This window comes from Lepidochelys olivacea (assembly GCF_965140295.1).
Source record: "Lepidochelys olivacea isolate rLepOli2 genome assembly, chromosome: 3".
Lineage (NCBI taxonomy): Eukaryota > Metazoa > Chordata > Testudines > Cheloniidae > Lepidochelys > Lepidochelys olivacea.
Window position 1 is genome coordinate 178543250 of NC_140413.1, and position 20672 is coordinate 178563921.

General features: G+C 48.2%; 1 protein-coding gene across 3 annotated transcripts in view; it reads left to right on the forward strand.

The window, feature by feature from the left end:
* Nucleotides 1-20672, forward strand: part of TTC7A (tetratricopeptide repeat domain 7A) — a 276049-nt gene that overhangs the window by 62669 nt on the left and 192708 nt on the right. The window lies entirely within an intron of this gene.

Consider the following 20672-nt stretch of genomic DNA (forward strand, 5'->3'; position numbering starts at 1 on the left):
ATAAACAAGTAATGCAGAATTCAGAATTAAATAAGTTACCTTTGGTAAATTCAAAGGTAAGCATCAAGTGTATACATATATTTTTAAATTACTTGGGAATGAAAAGAATGGTAAGAGAATGTAAATACTGTCTTGTGTGGTTCTGCATTCTTCTTTATTACCAATTTGCTCCTACTGGAATCTGTGATAATTTGCTACCACAACTTTTGTGTCTATGAACCTGATCACCCTGTGACCAAACCCAGCCAAGCTCTTAAGCGTCTCAGTACTCCTGTTGACTTCGTTGGGACTAAAGTGCTTAAAGTAAAGCATGCACTTAAATGCTTAGCAGGATTGGATCTGAACTCTGTGAAATGGAACTTTTATGTCCACCATAGTCACGTTGGATTTCTGACACACTTCTCTTAAATCGGGGTAGGCAAACTTTTTGGCCCCAGGGCCACATCTGGGTGGGGAAATTGCATGCAGGGCAATAAATGTAGGGCTGGGGTAGGGGGTTGGGATGTGGGAGGGGGTGCGGTGTGCAGGAAGGGCCTCAGGGCAAGGGGTTGGGGAAAAGGAGGGGTGCAGGGTGTACGAGGCTGCTCAGGGCAGGGGGTTGGGGTGCAGGAGGAGTGCAGCAGGGGACTCAGGGCAGGGGGTTCAGGGGCACGGTGCAGGAGGGGTTCGGGGTGTGGGCTCCGGCCTGGCACCGCTTACCTGGAGTGGCTCTGGGGTGGCAGCGGCGCGCACTGGGACCAGAGCAGGCTCCCTGCCTGCCTGCTCTGGCCCTGTGCTGCTCTCAGAAGCAGCTGGCACCATGTCCCTGCAGCCCCTGTGGGAGGTGGAGAGAGGCCTCCCATTGGCCGCAGTTTCCCGTTCCTGGCCAATGGGAGCTGCGGGGGTGGAGCCTGCTGACAAGGGCAGTGCACAGAGCCCTCGCCCCGTGCGTCCCCCCCCCCCCAGGGGCCTCAGGGATGTGGTGCCGGCCCCTTCTGGGAGCGGCGCAGGGCCCACGGCATCATGGGGGTGGCAATCCCGCGGGCCGGATCCAAAGTTCTGACGTGCCGGATCCAGCCCGCGGGCTGTAGTTTGCCCACCCCTGTCCTAAACCCTGCCCTGATATTTACCATTTGTAAGTCTACAAATTTACCTTTCTGAATTTCTCTGAATTTGTTGGTCATAAAAATGGAGGACTAGTAATAGTGTCTAAAGCCAGGCATAATGCAGATATGTGCTGCTCAGTCTTTCCAATATTCAGTAGTCTGTCCGTGCACCTTAGTCTTTATCTGAAACAGCCCTGCTCTTCTAGCCTTGAATGGTCTTTGACTTGCTGCAGTCATGGTGAATAAGGGATTTATGTTATGTGCACAGCATTCTTAATGGACCACATGGAAATCACCAGGTTTATAACTTATATTTATAACCATTATAACTTCAGCTATATGTGAACTCAAGTCTCTTAAAGAAAAAAAACGAATAAAAAAAAAACCTCTCTCCAGAAGAGTATCAAGTAACCTTTAATGGTTTTGCATCCCCTTAGACCCTGGAAAATAGCTTTTCGTCATTGATGTTGTCCAATTTATTTAAATGAATGTTCAATATTTATTATTTATGTAGCAGCTAAGGTGTGTTGTGTGCTTTAAATACCCCATAATAACACTGGCCCTTGCCCCAAAACAGTCAGTTTATAAAACTTTACAGTCTAAACAGACAGCTCACGGACGAACAAGAGAGGGAAAGAGTACAGTGCATTTTTTCCCCTCTTCTTTTTAATTATAGCCTCTGGAACTTTCCGTAACGAATCTTGACTCTTTGTGACCTTTCTTCATTTCCCACCAATCATCAAGTCTTCCTCTTCCCTCCACACAAACCTCTGAAAAAATTGACAGCACTAGCTTTGCCTGCTCCAAACATTCAAAAACAATGAGTCAGGCCATCAAAAGCCATGAGATTGGCTTAAAAATCGTGAGTTTTTTAAAAACAATAATAGATTTGGGGCTTTTTTTATTGGCTCTCTGAGCTGTCTGAAGGCACAGTTGCTTTTTCTCTGCAGCCACAAGTGCTAGAAATGGAGTGACCAGATGTCTCGTTTTTATAGGGACAGTCCCGTTTTTTGGGACTTTTTCTTATATAGGCGCCTATTACCCCCCACCTCCTGTCCTGTTTTTTCACAGTTGCTATCTGGTCACCCTACCTAAAAACATTTTTTCTTTTGGTAACTGAAAGCTGAGATTCTCTTTGAATCATTGGACTCTAGGAGCTACGGCTTTAAGAAAGGCAACAGATATTTTGAGACTTGTGATAAAATCACAGTTGTTGGCAACCCTGCAGCTTGCTAAGGTTTAGGCCTGCTGTCCATGGAAGAAGAGAGCAGGCTTTTGGAGATGTTGGCCACTAAGAGTAGCTTTCTCCTAGTGTCACCCTCTGTAGACCATCCCTGGGGAGGTCCTGCCTTATGTGGTCAGTGGGGCTTGGGGAGATGCCTCACAGGCCTGGTACACCAGGGTCTGAAAGAGGAGAAAGAAAGTAATGTGTTATTTGACAAAGAATGCACACACTGCTGTATCATTTGGCAAATAGGCTCCATAGCAGAGTGCTACAAGAGAAGCAGGGTGAAAACAGCAATGTAGAGAAACTGCGCTGCTCCTCCTTTAAGAGTAAATGTACAGACAAGCGTTTTGCTTGTTGCTGTTTTAAAGAATATACATGACAAATAAATAGGAATGCAAGCACAGGAAAAAGTTGTCTAGCAGAAATAGTGGCTGCGCTCTGGTGCCCAAAAGATCTATGTGACCCATGGACATTTTTCCTGTAGTTCTCCCATTCAACTACCAACAAGGGGAAATTTTGCTAGGTTTATGACATAATGTCTGAGATCTTGGCCAGGGCATCCTGGCTGCAGGCTAGTTGGAGGGGTGGCTGTGTTTTTTAATTTACTGAAGCCTAGGGGAGTAAGTTAACGAGAGACAAGGTCTCCCCCTTGATTGGAAAGCTGTATAGTTAACCACTGTGAATCATACACATTCACCTTCCTGCAGAGTGGAAAATGACAGTGATATATCTCTGTATGCCAGTGAGCACAGGGCTCTTGTGTTTCTGGCTGCTTTAGTCTTTCTTTCAGTATTTACCATAATCAACTCTCAAGATTAACAAAAATGTACAATGAGGTTGACTCATCAGGAGCAATCCACTCTAACACACAGCTTGGGATGCTTTGTTTCCCCTCTAACCTATCTCCTGGAGTGCTATCCATTCCAGCATGTTAGAGTAAAAGCTGTGTTATCCGGCAATTTATCAACCACAAAGCTCTATTAACCGGCATTTCTGATATCTCCCAATACAAATCTTCAGTCTAGGAACTGGGACGAGTGTGCTGCCCAGGAGGTTATGCAATTGCACATTCTGTGCTCTTTTATGCAAAAGAGGCAGAAGACAAGGAAGAAAGCTGGTATCAGGGATTTATTCAAAAAAGCAGCTTCCAGGGTGTGTCATAGGGTCGTTACAGATTCAGAATCTCCTACACCTTCTACATCTACAGTCATAATTGATGTTGATAATGATGACCCTGAGGCACTGCAAGATCCTGAAGTGAAAGATTAAATTATGTTCAGTATAGTTTGTGTTAAGTGTATTTTTAGTGATTTGGGTGTACGCTTTGCACTGCCCATAGTGATATGTAGTGTCTTAAGATAAAGTTTTCTATACAGTAGGTTACCTGTATACAACTAAGTGCTTCAAGAAACCAACCACTCTGCAGTGCGGTACTGCTACTGGATTGGAGTACCTGTATTCTATTTTATACTTTATTCATTTTATTGTATTTGAATTCTTTGAAAATTGGTATTCCATTGGTAAGTATAACTCTTAGTTAACCAGAATTTTTGATTAACTAGCACCCCCATACCTCCGTCATGCCAGATAACAAAGCTTTTACTGTATTTAGAAGGTACAGAGTGGCCATGTCGCTGCTTTTCTCTGCAGTTCTCTCTTGGGGAAAAATGTCTCCTCTGTATGTGAATGTTCCTGCGTCTTTTGCTCCTCTGGGTATTGTGGTCGGGCAAAGGCAGAAAGAAGGGGGAAGGGCAGAGAGCAGGGAAAACAATGGTGGCTTGAGGGCTGATATATGCAGACACCTGGGGGTCAAAAAGGAGAACCATGGAGCAGGCATGGAGAGTCCAGAGGGAAAGAGGGGGAGTAAAATGTTTTTCAAGGAATAATTTTTCAAGTAACCTATGAGGGGAGGGTGCCATTGTTGGGGGGTTTTCTACATATTCTGATGAATTTTAGATTATTTGTCTCTGCCTTTCTGTCACCCTCCTAACCTTTCATTCACCCAAACGAACCCTGGCTATGTAGTGGCCCCAGGACACCTCCGTTGTTACAAGAACTTTCCCTGGCAAAAGCTTTCACATTAAAGCTCCTATGGGCTTGATCCTCCGTTCACTGAAGGAAATGGCAAAACTCCCATTGTCTTTAATGGTGCAGAATCAGAGCCTATGACAGTGTCCTCACTTTTTTCTTTCCTCTTATCATGTTTGCTCCTGTGAGTAATTTTTAAATGAATCCTTTTCCTCATTTCAATAAAAAGGAGAATGACTTCTAATAGTAACTGGGCATTATTTCAGTATTACATTGACTGTGTCTCTGAGCCAAAGTGTGTGATAGTTTTTTTTGGATTGCAAAATAGCACAATTCACAAATAAAACAGAAACTTTTTTTAAACTAGGAAATACCATATTCAGAATATATATATATACTTTATATATATATATATATATATAACATTCTTAACATCACTTCGCATCTGAGGTTCAGTTTCCTCTGGAAATTATCTCAATTGTGTTCCAACATGCTTCCTGTCTCATTGAAAATGGGAATCTAATTTTCATGATAAGCGAAGGTATTCTAGCCCGATTGTTGAGTTTGGCAGATGTCCTTTTCAATGCCACCTGATATTAAGTTAGTTACCACAGTTGACAACAGTATCCTCTTCAAGGAATCCATAGAAATAGACCAGACAGCCTAAAGATTACTTGAAATCACAGAGCAGATTGTGGTTGTTTAAGAATTGAAGGCCTAATTCTCATCCTCTTTGCACAGCCCAAGCACTAGTCTTCATTGAAAATGTACAACAGCATAAATACATCTCTCAGGGGTATGGGAAATCCACACCCCTGAGAGACATAGCTATGCAGACTTAACCCTCCAGTATAGACAGCACTAGGTCAGTGGAAGAATTTTTCCGTCAACCTAGCTACTGCCTCTCGGGGAAGTGAATTTTCTACAGTGACAGGAGATCCCCTCCCATTGCTGTAGGTAGTGTCTACGCTGAAGCACTACAGGTAGTGTCTACAGCTGTGCTGCTGTTGCATTTTAAGTGTAGACATTGCCCAAGTAACGGTACATGGGCTGCCTAAACGGTACATGGGGAGAAGACATCTTCCCTTCAGAACCAGAAGGATCAATGTGGCTTTCTTGTGGCCATCAGTCAGCCTGAGGGCTGTAGAACCCTTTGGGCTGAGATATGCCCACCATATATGTCAGGAATTGGCAGGTTGATCAGTATAGTTTTAACTCCACCAGTCCAATCCTTCCCCTAATTTAACCCACCCAAAACACTTACCCTGCATTTCTGTATAGTGCTCCCTGGCATCTTGCCCCAGCCTGCCTCAGAGTGGGCTCCCCATATCCTGCTACCCACACCCTCACATAGTGGAATGGTACTGGTTCTGTTGCCAGCCAGGCATTCTGTGCTGGTGGGAGGGAAGAGAGAGTCTGGCAGGATTTTCCCTTAATGTAGTTGTATTTATTTAAATAACCATTCTCTGGAATATTTTTTATACTGTAATTGGCCACACTGGCCAAAGGTTTCTCAGAGCCAGGAATGGAACATTTTCTGTTAGCTTTTGTGTGTTTATTTTAAAGTAATTTTTTAGCTGTTAATTTACATTTAGAATCTATTCCACTCTTGAGTTTGACATCTAAAGCACAGCTTAAATTGTCTTTATTGAGGCCTTGTTAGTGTCCGCTTTTGTGGCAAGAGGCTGTATTATAGCATAGTCTCTCGCTGGCGGCTGTGGATCAACAGAACGTAGCAGGACTGTCTGCTCACGAATGGGGCAGGGTAACTTTAGCTTGATTTGGCCTTCTGCTCTGTCTTCTGTATCATATTGGAAATTAAACTGCCTGTATCCAAGACTAATAAACTCAATGCCATCATCAACTCTCATTTCTGATTTGAGTCCACAGTGGGGATTTGATCTTGGAGAGTCTGAGAGAGAAGAGAGGATGGTGCATGGTAACAGATTTTGGGACATACCCTGCTCTCTTTACATATGTGAGCAATCCAATGGATTTCTGTGGGATTGCTTGCAAGAGTAAGATGAGCAGGGTTTGACCCTTTATCTGCATAGGGTAATAACACCTGGAACATTTCACAATCTTCCAGTTCCTTTTGTTGTGGAATTTTTTCAAATGGGAGTAAACCCAGTGATGACAGATCTACAGTAGCCTACCAACTGTTATGAAACTTTCTCTCAAGATTGTTTTCCTGAGGGCTAGGGGGAGGGTATCTGTCGTAGTAGATGAATGAGATACAAGATTGCCATTCTACATCTTCCTGTCGTCATCTCTCCAAACCAATGTGCTGCACTTTTGTACAGCAAGTCTGAGTGTTGTCACATCTAGGGTGCAACACAAGACTACTTTCTTTCTACGGACCTCCCAAGAAGATGGAGGGCAGAATATGCCCAGAATGTGCTTCAGAAAATACACCACTTACATTAAAGCCTCTTGAATAAGCAGCTTTAATCTGGCAGCAGGACATGGACTGAGAGCCTTTTTCCTTTTCCTTTGCGGGAATGTATGTTCCTTCCAAGCTTGTGAGAGGCATTCAGATACTAAGGTGATGGGAGCTTTTCACATGTCATCAGTTATTGTATTAGCTATCGAATATATTTTATTCCAGGTGTACAGCCCATACCTGATTTATGTTAAACTTGTTACATTGTCTTATTATTTTTCTGTCTTGCTTTTTGTGATATTTCAGAATTAGTTCTATTACAATAGAAGCCATTAAAATATAACCAGTAAAAGATATGATAGTCATATTGCTTTACCAAATGCCAAAACACAGGGAAAATTTGAAAGGGGGTAGTCACATGCTGTTAACTTTCCAAGAAGCAGCTGAGTTGCTGAGTTTCTCTGCTTCATTTTGCATGCCCCTGTTACACTGTGGGAGTGGAAAACAGCCAATTTTTTGTTTATTTGAGTTCTGTAGTTCTCTAGCAATTCACAGCAGATATCTTTTTAATTGTCTGTATATATTACTGATGCATTTTACTTAGAGGAAAGCACTTAGGAAAAAGAATGAAGTAATATTTAGTACTTGAGTGCTTTATGGGCCAGATCCTAAGTAGGTGTAAATGCACACAGCTCCGTTGATTTCAGTGGCACTGTGCCCATTTATACCAGCTGAGGATCTGGCCCTACGTCTCCAAAATTATTTACAGACCTGGGGGTAGATTTTACACCTGTACATGAATCTGGGCTGTTAAAAGCTGATGAGGAACCTGCCAGAGGGCCCCTGCCACAGAAAGTCCACACCCCCTCAGTGAGCCCAGTACAAACAGAATCTATATTAATTATTCAGCAGTGCCCACCTTTAAATAAAAAAGGGGGCCTCCCTGGGGAGAAGCAGTGGTGGGAAACCCAGAGTCCATGCAGTGGCAGGTGGTCTCTGGGCAGATGGCCCAGTGTCCTGGTAGATCCCTGTGATCTGTGCATTCTAGGAGGACCTGTGGGGTTTGTATGCTGAACCCATGGTTTCTTTCATGAGCAGTGAGGGGAGCATGCTTCTCCCTGCCTTCCACAGAAGAATGCAGTGGGAATTCTATAAGTGGAATCTTCTGGAATGTCCTGGTCCCTACTTGAGTATTTCTGAATAGGGACTAACTGACTTTCTTCTCTGACCTTCATGTCTTAAGGATAAATACTTGGAGCAATGACTCAAAGTTTCCTTTGCTATCCACTCACTCCATCTGTCAGTTGTTCTAGGTGGGGAAATGCTCATGTTCTCTTTGGTGGGACTAACAGTGCCAAATGTGAGGCCTTGTGAATTAACCTATATATGGTGATTTCAGGACTTCCTAAGATAAAAATTGTAAAGGAATATGCCATTGACATTCTCGGAAACAGAATTCCTCTTTTCCCACCACGGGGGCGCTGGTAGTGTAAATTCCACTACACTGATTTGCCTCAGGGCCATTCTGTGGGTCAGAGGGTAACCCATCCTCTGTGCCTGTAAACTTCTCCACATGGACTGAACCTGCACCCACATGGAGCTCCACTCACATGAAGGGATTCCAAGCACACCAATTTGCAGAACTGAGACTCTAAGGGTGGAAGGCTAAATATTCCATTACCAGTTCCCTGACTGGGATTTCAGAAGATATCCAACCCTCAACTGAGATTTCAGAAACCAAAACAGAGGTTATTGCCAGTCTAAATGGGAAATACCTAAATGGCATTTGCTTTGCTTTCATAATGTTGATATTGAATCACCACAATTACATTATACAGTACACTGGTATACAATATGCTGCCCCCCCTCCTTGGTTGCAGTGGATCTGCCCATTATATCTATTCTAAGAAGACACAAATTGAACATTAGAATGCCCATAAATTAGAAGGCAGGGAGAAGCACTCATTAAAGATTTTAATGGGTTTTTTTAAAGCTATGTTTCAAAGCGAGCAGTTAAAGGATACTTCCTATCTACTTGTTCTATGAAATAGGAGGCTGTTACATGGAGTTTGTTAGCCTGTAATTCATACTGTTGTTTTACATATTATTAAGAAGCACGTCTCTATGTTGTAGAATTTAATTTTCTGTAGAATAAGATAGATGTAGAATAACTGCTGAAATAATGGCTGTTTGGGTTTGCTGCTTCAATTTGTTTTTTCTACAGATATATGTAATAAACATGATATAACTAAGCCACAATTGTCACATAATTATGTGGTATAGTAGCATAAATTAAATACACCATTATATATTTAAGGTAACTGTCTACCCTAGATCTTCATGATGAATTCGCATTAACGGTCTTGTGTCCCAGGTAACAGTCTAGAACAGGGGTTTCTCTTTTTATGGAGTAGACCACCTTCCCTCCCAATCATGATTGTGTGAACAGTTGAACATCCTTGTGGCAACTATAACAGTTACTTATATGGAGAAGTCTTATTGGGAAAGGGTCTGTTGTATTTTTGCCTGCCTTTAAACATGATTTAGCAGCTGAAAAAAAGGCTCGTCTTGTGACCAGTCAGCACTGACACTAATGGTCTGAGGTCCACAGCTGGAGACCACTGTTCCCATACACTCTAAGACCGTTCCTGGCCAATGGGAGCTGCGGGAAGCGGCAGGCCACACTTCCCACAGCTCCCATAGGCCAGGAAAGGTGAACCGTGGCCACTGGGAGCTATGGGGGGCCATGCCTGCAGACGGTCAACGTCAGCAAAATGTCTCGCGGCCCGCAATCAGCTTATCCTGATGGGCCACAGGTTGCCCACCACTGGTCTAAGACCAGAAGGGACCATCGTGATCACCTAGTCCGACCTCCTGCAGGCCACAAAACCTCACCTACCCTCTCCTTTAATAGACACTCAAACTCTGGCTGAGTTACTGAAGTCCTGAAATCATGGTTTAAAGACTTCAAATTACAGAGAATCCATCATTTACGGTAGTTTAAACCTGTAAGTGACCCACGCCCCATGCTGCAGAGGAAGGCGAAAAAAACCCAAGGTCTCTGCCAATCTGAACTGGGGGTAAATTCCTTCCTGACCCTATATGTAGCAATCAGACCATGAGCATGTGGGCATGACCCACCAGCCAGCCCTCTGGGAAAGATTTCTCTGTAGTAACTCGGAGCCCTCCCCATCTAGTGTTCCATCAATGGCTCTTGGGCATATTTGCTGCTAGCAGTCACAGATCAGTTATATGCCATTGTAGGCAGTCTCTTCATACCGTCCCTTCCATAAACTTATCAAGCTCAGTCTCGAAGCCAGTTAGGTTTTTTGCCTTTACTGCTCTCCTTGGAAGGCTGTTCCAGAACTTCACTCCTCAGAAACTCCTGGTCAGAAACCTTCACCTAATTTCAAACCTAAACTTGTTGATGGACAGTGTATATCCATTTGGTTTTGTGTCCACTTAACGCTTAACTTTAACTCCTCTCCCTCCCTGGTATTTATCCTTCTGATATATTTATAGAGAGCAATCATATCTTCCCTCAGCCTACTATTGGTTAGGTTAAACAAGCCAAGCTCTTTGAGTCTTCTCCCATCAGGTGGGTTTTCCATTCCTCTGATCATCTTAATAGTCCCTCAAGCAATCAGAAAAAGTGAAAAATACAGTATAATGTAATGTAGCTATAAATTTGAAGACAGAGAGAAAAAGGGTAAGCTTTTATGTGCATGTAAAAAATTATTGATGTGTATTTGTAAGCTTAGAATTGTATGCATTCATAGGTAAAATAAGATGTGTTCGTCAATCCAAAACATACTGATAATTCAACCTTGAATTAAAACCAAATAGAACATTTCCAAGGATAAATAATGGGGCCTCTGATTTAGTTATCCTGATGTTAAAACAATTTATCTTGTGATTATGGAGTGGAGGTTTCACTGAACTGTACTATGTGTAATACATTGTCTGAAAATATAAAGTTCTTCGAGTGCTTGTTCACGTCCATTCCACATTAGGTGTGCACGAGCGTCGGAAACTTTTTCCCTTAGCGGCTCCCGTTGGGCCGGCGGGCCACCCGAGTGGGGCCACTGCGCCATGCATATATAACCCTGCCAGCTCAACCCCCTCCAGTTCCTTCTTACCGTCCGTGGAGGCGTTGGAACAACCCCTCTCTCTCTCTCTCTCTCTCTCTCGTAGAAGAGCAGTCCCTTAGCCTTTAAAGTAGCTGTTATCAGTTAGTTTACATACAGATTGTGGACGCTTAAGTCATTAGGTGCTTGGAGGCCTTCAGCACCTGCCCCGGGCCACGGGGCATGCCGCAGGCCCAAGGCTTCAAGGCTTGCGCCACGTGCCGCAAACCTGTGCCAGTTAGTGACCCCCACGACTCGTGTCTACGTTGCCTGGGGGACGGACATCAAACTGAACGGTGTAGGATTTGCAAGGCGTTTAAGCCAAGGACAAGGAAAGAAAGAGACTTTCGCCTAAAGTGGCTGTGGATGGAGGCCGCATTGCAGCTGCCGGGCCTGGAACGCACGACGCCGGCTGAGGCTTCCTCGGTGCGTAGTGCCCCGGAGCCGACGAGAGACCCGGCACCGGCGAAGCACCGTAAACTGTCGGCCCCGGAGCGCCAGGCTAGGCCCCGGCACCGATTGTCCTCCCCGATGCGGCCCCCGGCGCAGCCTAAGGGAAGGTGTGGTCGTTCCCCCACAGGAGGCCGGCGCCTCCCAAGGCCCCCAGCGCCGACAAGAGCGGGAAGGCCGCGGTACGGGCACTGACACAGGCGGTCCCGGCAGCACAAGCCCCACCGAGCCCAGACCTAAATGAGTTCAGTGTGGACAATGGGCTCAAGGGCATAACGGATCAGCCCTCCACGCCTGGCGCCTTGGAGGCTGCAAAGGACCTCATCAAGCTGTTGGCGGCGAGCCCGCTCCCGTATAGGGAGAACCCTCTGGCGCCCATGCCTCGGGTGCCGTTGAGGGGTAAGCCGGGAATTGTGTGCCGCTCGAGGACACCGTCCTGGCACTGCTCCCGGAGTTGGTCCCGGTCGAGCTCTGACTCTGCAGACTCGCACTCGCCAGCGGCCCAGAAGGAGGTTGCGGCACTGGCAGCGGGTTGACGCGAAGAAGCACCAGAAAGGGCACGCCGCTCTCCAGCACCGCCGAGACCGGCACCGGGAAGAGTTGAAACGTCCCTCACCAGAGGTCTCCCGCGGACGGTCCCGGTCCGGGGAACGCTAGTACCGGTCCCAGGGATACCGGTACCTCTCCCGGTCCCGCTCAGCCACGAGCTGCTCGTTCTCCCGCCGGTGCAGATCGTTGGCACCGCCATGGCCTTCACGATTGGCGTAGCCGCAGTCCGGCTCCGGCTGCTATAGCTACCTGCACCGGGACCCGGAAAGCAGGGACCCTCAAGGAAGCTGGCAACTTCAATGGGGGCCGTCAGGCCATTGGACCTTCTGGACCTCCTGGGCCTATCGGGAGCGCCAAGGGGCCCCGTCCAGGGCAAGTTACTCGATGCCGCGGTCCCAGTCCCCTCACCGATGCCAGATGGTGCCGGAGTCAACAGTATCCAGGCCTCCAGCATAGACTGGAGAGTTTGGCACCTAGCCCGGTGCCGTCCCATGGACTCCCGCCCCGGCCTGAGCCGGGGGCCCCTACCATGGGAGATGGGGAGCAGAAGGACCAACCAGAGCTGGTCGAGAAGCAGCTAACCTCCTTGTCTTCCCCCGATGAGGCAGTGGCGGGTACAGAGGTGTCTGGCCCTCCGCCGATAGACCATAGAGCCCACCAGGAACTTCTGTGCAGAGTAGCCCAAAATTTGGGGTTGCAGGCCGAGGAGACGGTTGAGCAGGAGGATCCCATGGTGGACATTTTGAGCCCCGAAGGTCCATCCAGAATAGCGCTCCCGCTCATTAAGACCATCCAGTCTAACTATAAGACTATATGGCAGACCCAGGCCTCCAGCGCTCCAAGGAGTGGAGCGTAAATACTTTGTCCCATCTAAGGGCTGTGAGTTCCTGTTCTGGCACCCGAGTCCATGCTCCCGAGTGGTTTCAGCAGTGAACGAAAGGGAGTGCCATGATCAGCAGGCCCCTGTCCCTAAGGCCAAGGAGGCGAAACGCCTGGACCTTTTTGGTAGAAAGGTATATTCATCTGAGGGCCTTCAGTTGAGGATTGCTAACCAGCAGGCTAACTCCTGGGCAGCAACGGGGAAGTTTAAGGACAACCTCCCACAAGGTTCCCAACAGGAGTTCACGGCCCTCGTGGATGAGGACAAGGCAGTAGCCAAGACCTCTCTCCAGGCCTTCCTGGATTCGGCAGATGCGGCGGCTAGAACAATCGCGTCAGGGGTGGTCATGAGGCGCTCTGCTTGGCTCCAGGAGTCAGGCCTGCCCCCTGAGGTCCAGAATACACTCCAGAACCTCCCCTTCAAAGGGTCCGGGCTCTTCTCGGACCAGACAGACGCGAGGCTGCATAGCCTCAAGGACTTGCGAGCTACGCTCAAGTCGCTGGGTATGCACACCCCGGCAACCCAGAGGAAGCCCATTAAGCCGCAGCCTCCCCCTCAACGCCAGTACCAGCCTCGCCATAGGCCTGAGCCTTACTGTAGGTGAGGCAGGGATAACAGGCGACTGCGCAATAACAATAATAACAGTAATGCACTGGGCCAGAACCAAGGCCAGCATAAACCCCATCCGGGCACTAAGCCAGGCTTTTGAAGGTGCGCTCTAGGACAGCATACCAGACCAGACACCGGATCTGTCCCTTTGTTTCCTGAACCGCCTGTCCTGTTTCTCCCGTGTGTGGTCCACCATTATGTCAGACCGTTGGGTCTTACGCAGGGTGCGAAACGGGTACTCGCTCCAGTTCGCCCCCCTCTCACAGGCATCTCCAAGAGGAGGAAGTCCGCTCACTGCTAGAGACGGGGGTGGTAGAGGGCGGTGCCTTACGGCCTACGGGGAAAAGGGTTCTACTCCCGGTACTTCCTCATCCCCAAGGCCAAAGTGGGCCTTTGCCCCATCCTAGACCTGTGCAGGCTCAACAAGTTCCTGGTCAAGGCCTGCTTCCGCATGGTCTCTCTGGGCCCCATCATCCCTTCCCTGGATCCAGGGGACTGGTACACTGCCCTTGACAAGAAGGACGTGTACTTTCATATCGCCATCTTCCCAGCACACAGATGGTTCCTACACTTCACTGTGGGCCGAGAACATTACCAGTTCGCGGTTCTCCCATTCAATCTAGCCGCGGCCCCAAGGGTGTTCACAAAGTGCATGGCGGTGGCGGCGGCCTTCTTACAGAGGCAGAGAATCCAGGTGTACCCGTACCTCGACGACTGGGTCCTGGCGGGCCGATCCAAGGCGGAGGTGCAGGGCCATGTGGAGGTGGCCCTGAGATTGTTCCGCAAACTGGGGCTCCTGGTCAACGTCCCCAAGTCCACGCTTATACACACACAGAGAGTGGAATTCATAGGGGCGGTCCTGGATGCGGAGCAGGCCAGGGCAAGCCTTCCGGTATCCCGATTCCAGGCTATCCAACAAGCAGTGGCCTCCCTGCGCCAGTTTCCAACAACAGCCAGGTGCTGCCTGCGGCTGCTGGGCCACATGGCAGCATGCACGCACGTGGTCAGGCATGCCAGACTGAGACTCAGGACTCTGCAGGCATGGCTCACTCAGGTGTACTGCTGAGACAGGGACCCCCTGGACTTGGTAGTGACAGCCCGAAGGGATGTGCTGGACTCCCTGCTGTGGTGGCCGTCCCAGCCTGTGGTTTGCGAAGACATCCCCTTTGCCGCCCCACTTCCAGACCTGACGCTGGTAATGGATACATCAGACCACAGATGGGGGGCTCACCTGGGGGACCTCATGACTCAGGGGTTGTGGTCCGAGGCAGAGCGGTCGCTCCATATCAACGTGAAGGAGCTCAGGGTGGTTCGTCTCGCCTGCCAGACCTTTCACGCCACTCTGAGTGGTCACAGCGTGACAGTTCTGACAGACAACACTACTGCCATGTTTTATATAAACAAGCAGGGCGGGGCTCGTTCCTCACCACTCCATTGCGAGGCTCTCCTCCTCTGGGACCTTTGCCTAGCCCATGCAATTCACCTGGAGGCGTCCTATCTCCCGGGGGTGCGGAACGAGCTGGCGGACTCCCTCAGCAGGTCGTACCGCATACACGAGTGGACGCTCAGGGTGGACATCGTGCTTTCGCTCTTCCGCAGGTGGGGGTTTCCCCGGGTAGATCTGTTTGCCACCAGGGCCAACGCCCAGTGCCGGCGGTTCTGCTCATTCCAGGGCCGCAGCCTGGGCTCACTTGCAGACGCGTTTGCTATCCCATGGATAGGGGGCTTGATGTATGCCTTCCCCCCGCTCCCCTTGGTGCACAAGGTCCCGCTCAAGGTGCGCAGGGACAGGGCAGCGGTGATCCTCATCGCCCCAGCCTCGGGCCGCCAACACTGGTACACATAGCTCCTAGAGCTGTCGGTGGAGGCCCCAGTAGTCCTGCCCCTACACCGGGACCTCATTACACAGGACGGCAGGCGGCTTCTCCACCCCGACCTGCAGTCATAGAATATCAGAGTTGGAAGGGACCTCAGGAGGTCATCTAGTCCAACCCCCTGCTCAAAGCAGGACCAATCCCCAATTAAATCATCCCAGCCAGGGCTTTGTCAAGCCTGACCTTAAAAACTTCTAAGGAAGGAGATTCTACCACCTCCCTAGGTAACGCATTCCAGTGTTTCACCACCCTCCTAGTGAAGAAGTTTTTCCTAATATCCAACCTAAACCTCCCCAACTGCAACTTGAGACCATTACTCCTTGTCCTGTCCTCTTCTACCACTGAGAATAGTCTAGAACCATCCTCTCTGGAACCACCTCTCAGGTAGTTGAAAGCAGCTATCAAATCCCCTCTCATTCTTCTCTTCTGCAGACTAAACAATCCCAGTTCCCTCAGCCTCTCCTCATAAGTCATGTGTTCCAGTCTCCTAATCATTTTTGTTGCCCTTCGCTGGACTCTCTCCAATTTATCCACATCCTTCTTGTAGTGTGGGGCCCAAAACTGGACACAGTACTCCAGATGAGGCTTCACCAATGTCGAATAGAGGGGAACGATCACGTCCCTTGATCTGTTCGCTGTGCCCCTACTTATACATCCCAAAATGCCATTGGCCTTCTTGGCAACAAGGGCACACTGCTGACTCATATCCAGCTTCTCGTCCACTGTCACCCCTAGGTCCTTTTCCGCAGAACTGCTGCCTAGCCATTCGGTCCCTAGTCTGTAGCTGTGCATTGGGTTCTTCCGTCCTAAGTGCAGGACCCTGCACTTATCCTTATTGAACCTCATCAGATTTCTTTTGGCCCAATCCTTCAATTTGTCTAGGTCCCTCTGTATCCTATCCCTGCCCTCCAGCGTATCAACCTCTCCTCCCAGTTTAGTATCATCCGCAAATTTGTTGAGAGTGCAATCCACACCATCCTCCAGATCATTTATGAAGATATTGAACAAAACCGGCCCCAGGACACTGGGGCACTCCACTTGACACCGGCTGCCAACGAGACATGGAGCCATTGATCACTACCCGTTGAGCCCGACAATTTAGCCAACTTTCTACCCACCTTATAGTGCATTCATCCAGCCCGTACTTCTTTAACTTGCTGACAAGAATAATGTGGGAGACCGTGTCAAAAGCTTTGCTAAAGTCAAGAAACAATACATCCACTGCTTTCCCTTCATCCACAGAACCAGTAATCTCCTCATAGAAGGCGATTAGATTAGTCAGGCATGACCTTCCCTTGGTGAATCCATGCTGACTGTTCCTGATCACTTTCCTCTCATGTAAGTGCTTCAGGATTGATTCCTTGAGGACCTGCTCCATGATTTTTCCGGGGACTGAGGTGAGGCTGACTGGCCTGTAGTTCTCAGGATCCTCCTTCTTCCCTTTTTTAAAGATTGGCACTACATTAGCCTTTTACCAGTCATCCGGGACTTCCCCCGTTCGCCACGAGTTTTCAAAGATAATGGCCAATGGCTCTGCAATCACAGCCGCCAATTCCTTTAGCACTCTCGGATGCAACTCGTCCGGCCCCATGGATTTGTGCACGTCCAGCTTTTCTAAATAGTCCCTAACCACCTCTTTCTCCACAGAGGGCTGGCCATCTACTCCCCATGTTGTGATGCCCAGCGCAGCAGTCTGGGAGCTTTCCTTGTTAGTGAAGACAGAGGCAAAAAAAGGATTGAGCACATTAGCTTTTTCCACATCCTTTGTCACTAGGTTGCCTCCCTTATTCAGTAAGGGGCCCACACTTTCCTTGGCTTTCTTCTTGTTGCCAACATACCTGAAGAAACCCTTCTTGTTACTCTTGACGTCTCTTGCTATCTCTTGACATCTGCACCTGATGGCGTGGAGGCTCTGTGGCTAAACGCCTTGGAGAGCCAGTGCTCCCTTCCTGTGCAACAGATTCTGCTTGGCAGTAGAAAGCCCTCTACCAGGGCGGCCTATATGGCCAAGTGGAAAAGGTTCTTGTGTTGGTGTGAATCCCGACAGGTGCGGCCGGGCCAGGCCCCGGTGCAGGCCATTCTGGAGTACCTCCTGCACGTCAATCAGCAAGGGCTAGCCCCGTCCTCGCTCAGAGTGCACCTGGCGGCCATCTCCACCTTCCATCCGGGATTCTTGGGGGGCTCGGTGTTTTCCCACCCAATGGTGGGATGGTTCCTTAAGGGGTTGGAGAGGGTGTTCCCATACTCCCGCCACCCGGTCCCTCCATGGAACCTTAACCTGGTCCTTTCTAAACTCATGGGACCCCCTTTCGAGCCCCTCGCTACCTGTTCTCTCCTCCACCTTTCCTGGAAGGTGGCATTTCTGATTGCAATTACCTTGGCCAGAAGGGTGTCCGAACTGAGGGCCCTCACCTTTCAGCCACCGTACACAGTATTTCACAAGGACAAGGTGCAGCTCCGGCTGCACCCCAAGTTCCTCCCTAAGGTGGTCTCCCAATTCCATCTGGGCCAGGACACTAGTCTGCCGGTATTCTTCCCGAAACCCCATATGGACCCGAGTCACCGCAGCTTGCACACCCAGGATGTGCGTCGAGTGCTGGTGTTCTATTTGGAGCGCACCAAGCCCTTTCGAAAATCCACGCAGCTGTTTATGGCTGTAGCCGAGAGGATAAAAGGCCACCCAGTGTCGGCGCAGCGGATTTAGTCTTGGATTACAAGCTGCATCCGGGCATGCTATGAGCTCGCAGGTGTTCCGGCCCCGGCGGTCATGGCCCACTCAACCAGGGTGCAGGCGACTTCCACGGCGTTCCTGTCACAGGTCCCGATCCAGGAGATCTGTAGAGCAGCCACCTGGTCCTTGGTGCACACCTTCACAATCCACTATGTGGTCAACCAGCAGGCCAGAGAGGATGCGGCAGTTGGCAGAGCGGTCCTCCGCACAGTTGTTCCGTGACTCCTACCCTCCTCCAGAGGTAAGCTTGTGATTCACCTAATGTGGAATAGACGTGAACAAGCCCTCAAAGAGGGGAAAAAACGGTTGGTTACTTTCTCGTAACTGTTGTTCTTCGAGATGTGTTGTTCATGTCCATTCCACCACCCACCCTGCTACCCCTCTGTCGGAGTTGCCGGCAAGAAGGACCCGGAGGGGGTCGGGCCGGCGGGGGTATATATGCGGGGTGCAGCGGCGCCACTTGGGGGGCCCACCGGCCCGATCGGAGCCGCTAAGGGAAAAAGTTTCCTACGCTTGTGCACGCAGCACGCACACCTAATGTGGAATGGACGTAAACAACACATCCCGTAGAACAAAGTTACGAGAAAGTAACCGTTTTGTTTTTTTTTTTTTTTACAGCTAAGGTAAAATATCGCTGTAATTGTACATCTTCCCTGCTTGCATTTACATAACTGGGATAATAAATTTACAGAGCAGCTCTAATGATAGCTAGGTATTACTAAGATCTAACGATGTTTCTTAGTGCCAGGCATCATCAGAACAGGGAAAAAAGCTGCCCAATGTACTCTGGAAGCTTCAGGGAGGTACACGCTGTGGGTGTAGTTAGAATATTTGACATTCAGTAGATAATGTAAATACAAACAGCTTGCCCTCACAGACAAGCACAAGGTCATCTCTATCTTTTTTTCAATATAAATGTTGATATTGACTTCCAGAAAGAATCAATATGTGTGTTGCTCAGTCATTCGCAGAGCTGGGCTGCAGATATAATCACCATGTCAGGTGCCAGCAGGGATCTTTTCCTTCCCCCTTTAAAATTAACATTGTAAAGGGGAAATGAATGAAGAGGCAAGGATAAAACACAGCATCAGATTGCCCCAGTGGTATGTGTATGTGTGTATAATCTGGGAAGGAAAGGAAATCTCTGTGAGGTTCCCCTCATGGAGGTTTCTTCTGACCCATTCCATCACAGAGATGGGCTTATCTTCTATGGAACAAGGTGTGGGACCAGCCCCCACACTTGTGAATCCTGGAGGATGATCAGAAGGAGGCCAGAGTATCCCTATTCACATGATGATCCATGCCTTTGTCACCCTGAGGTTAGACTACTGCAGTGTGCCCTGCATGGGGTTGCAACTTAAACCAACTGGGAAACTGAAACTGGTGGAGAGGATGGCAACCTGCTTAGTAAGTAAGGTAACTTGCCAGGAGTACATGGCATTAGTGCTGTTCTGTATTCTGTGGTGGGCTACACATGTGGATTTTGAGCTAGAAAGCACTAAGGGTAGGTCTACATAGCAAAGAAAAACCCGTGGTTGGCCCGTGCCAGCCAACTCAGGCTCATGGGTCTCGTTTCATTGCTGTGTAGACTTCTTGGGGGAGCGAGCCCTGGGACCCGCCCACCTAGCAGGGTCCTAGAGCCCAGTCTCTAGCCTGAGCCCAGAAGTCTACGCAGTAGTGAAATATCCCTGTAGCCTGAGACCCACAAGCCTGAGTGGTGTCTAGTTGCTGTGTAGACATACTCTAAAGTACTTGGGTCCATTTTGTTCTGAAATGGCCTTTGTTGATCTTCACAGCATATTGCAAGGGCTGCCTCCTTCCTTGGGGAAGGATAAAGGCTGATGTTTGTGGACAAAGGGCTATTATTTATTTTTATTAAGAATAGGTTTGGTTTGGTTTGTATTTGCTTGGGGGTCAGTAGGAGCTCCTGGGTTTATTTTTATTTGATTGTATTTTTAGTGTATGGTAAAGGCACCTAGAACCCAGCACAGGCACTTGGAAGAAAAATAGGGTGGGATTTTCAAAAGTGCGTAAGTGATTTAGGACCATAAGCCCCATTGAGTTTCACTGAGACTTGTGCTCCCAAGTCACGTAGGTGCTTTTGAAAATCCCACCTATATTCATTATAAATTTAAATAAATACAGCATGAAATCCTGGCTAATGATGTTTTAGATCTCAGTATTATTCATCTTGGAAATAGTAAACCCTGAAAATGTATTGATTCACCCCAAATGGGTTTCAATAAACGAGTCACAATTTTTTCCTGTATGTAATATTATAGTAATAAATGGTATCTCAAGTCTCGCACTGATTACTTCTAATATCTAGCTAATACAAGGTACTAACTGACCTGTTTAGTGTACAATACATATTATTACAGCAGTAACAGCCAATGTGAACAAAATACAGTGTTGTCAACTCTCACGATTTTATCACGAGTCTCGTAATATTTTCTTATTTTGAATTGCTCTCTTTCTAGGTAAAGTGCAGTATCTTCAGATTGAGAAGCTATTCTAAAATCGTGTACCCCTGTAATACGCCATTTATTGCAGGATCTAGATACTCTCAAAGGGGTACGTGGCACCAATATGTAATATCGATCTGTTAGCAGAAATTGATGGACATTCTCCAGTTTTGATGAATCTTCTATCTCTCTGCTAATACATCAGTTACAAAATCACAATTCAGTACTAGACAGAGGCCCAAAATAGCAGCAGGGTAAGGCTG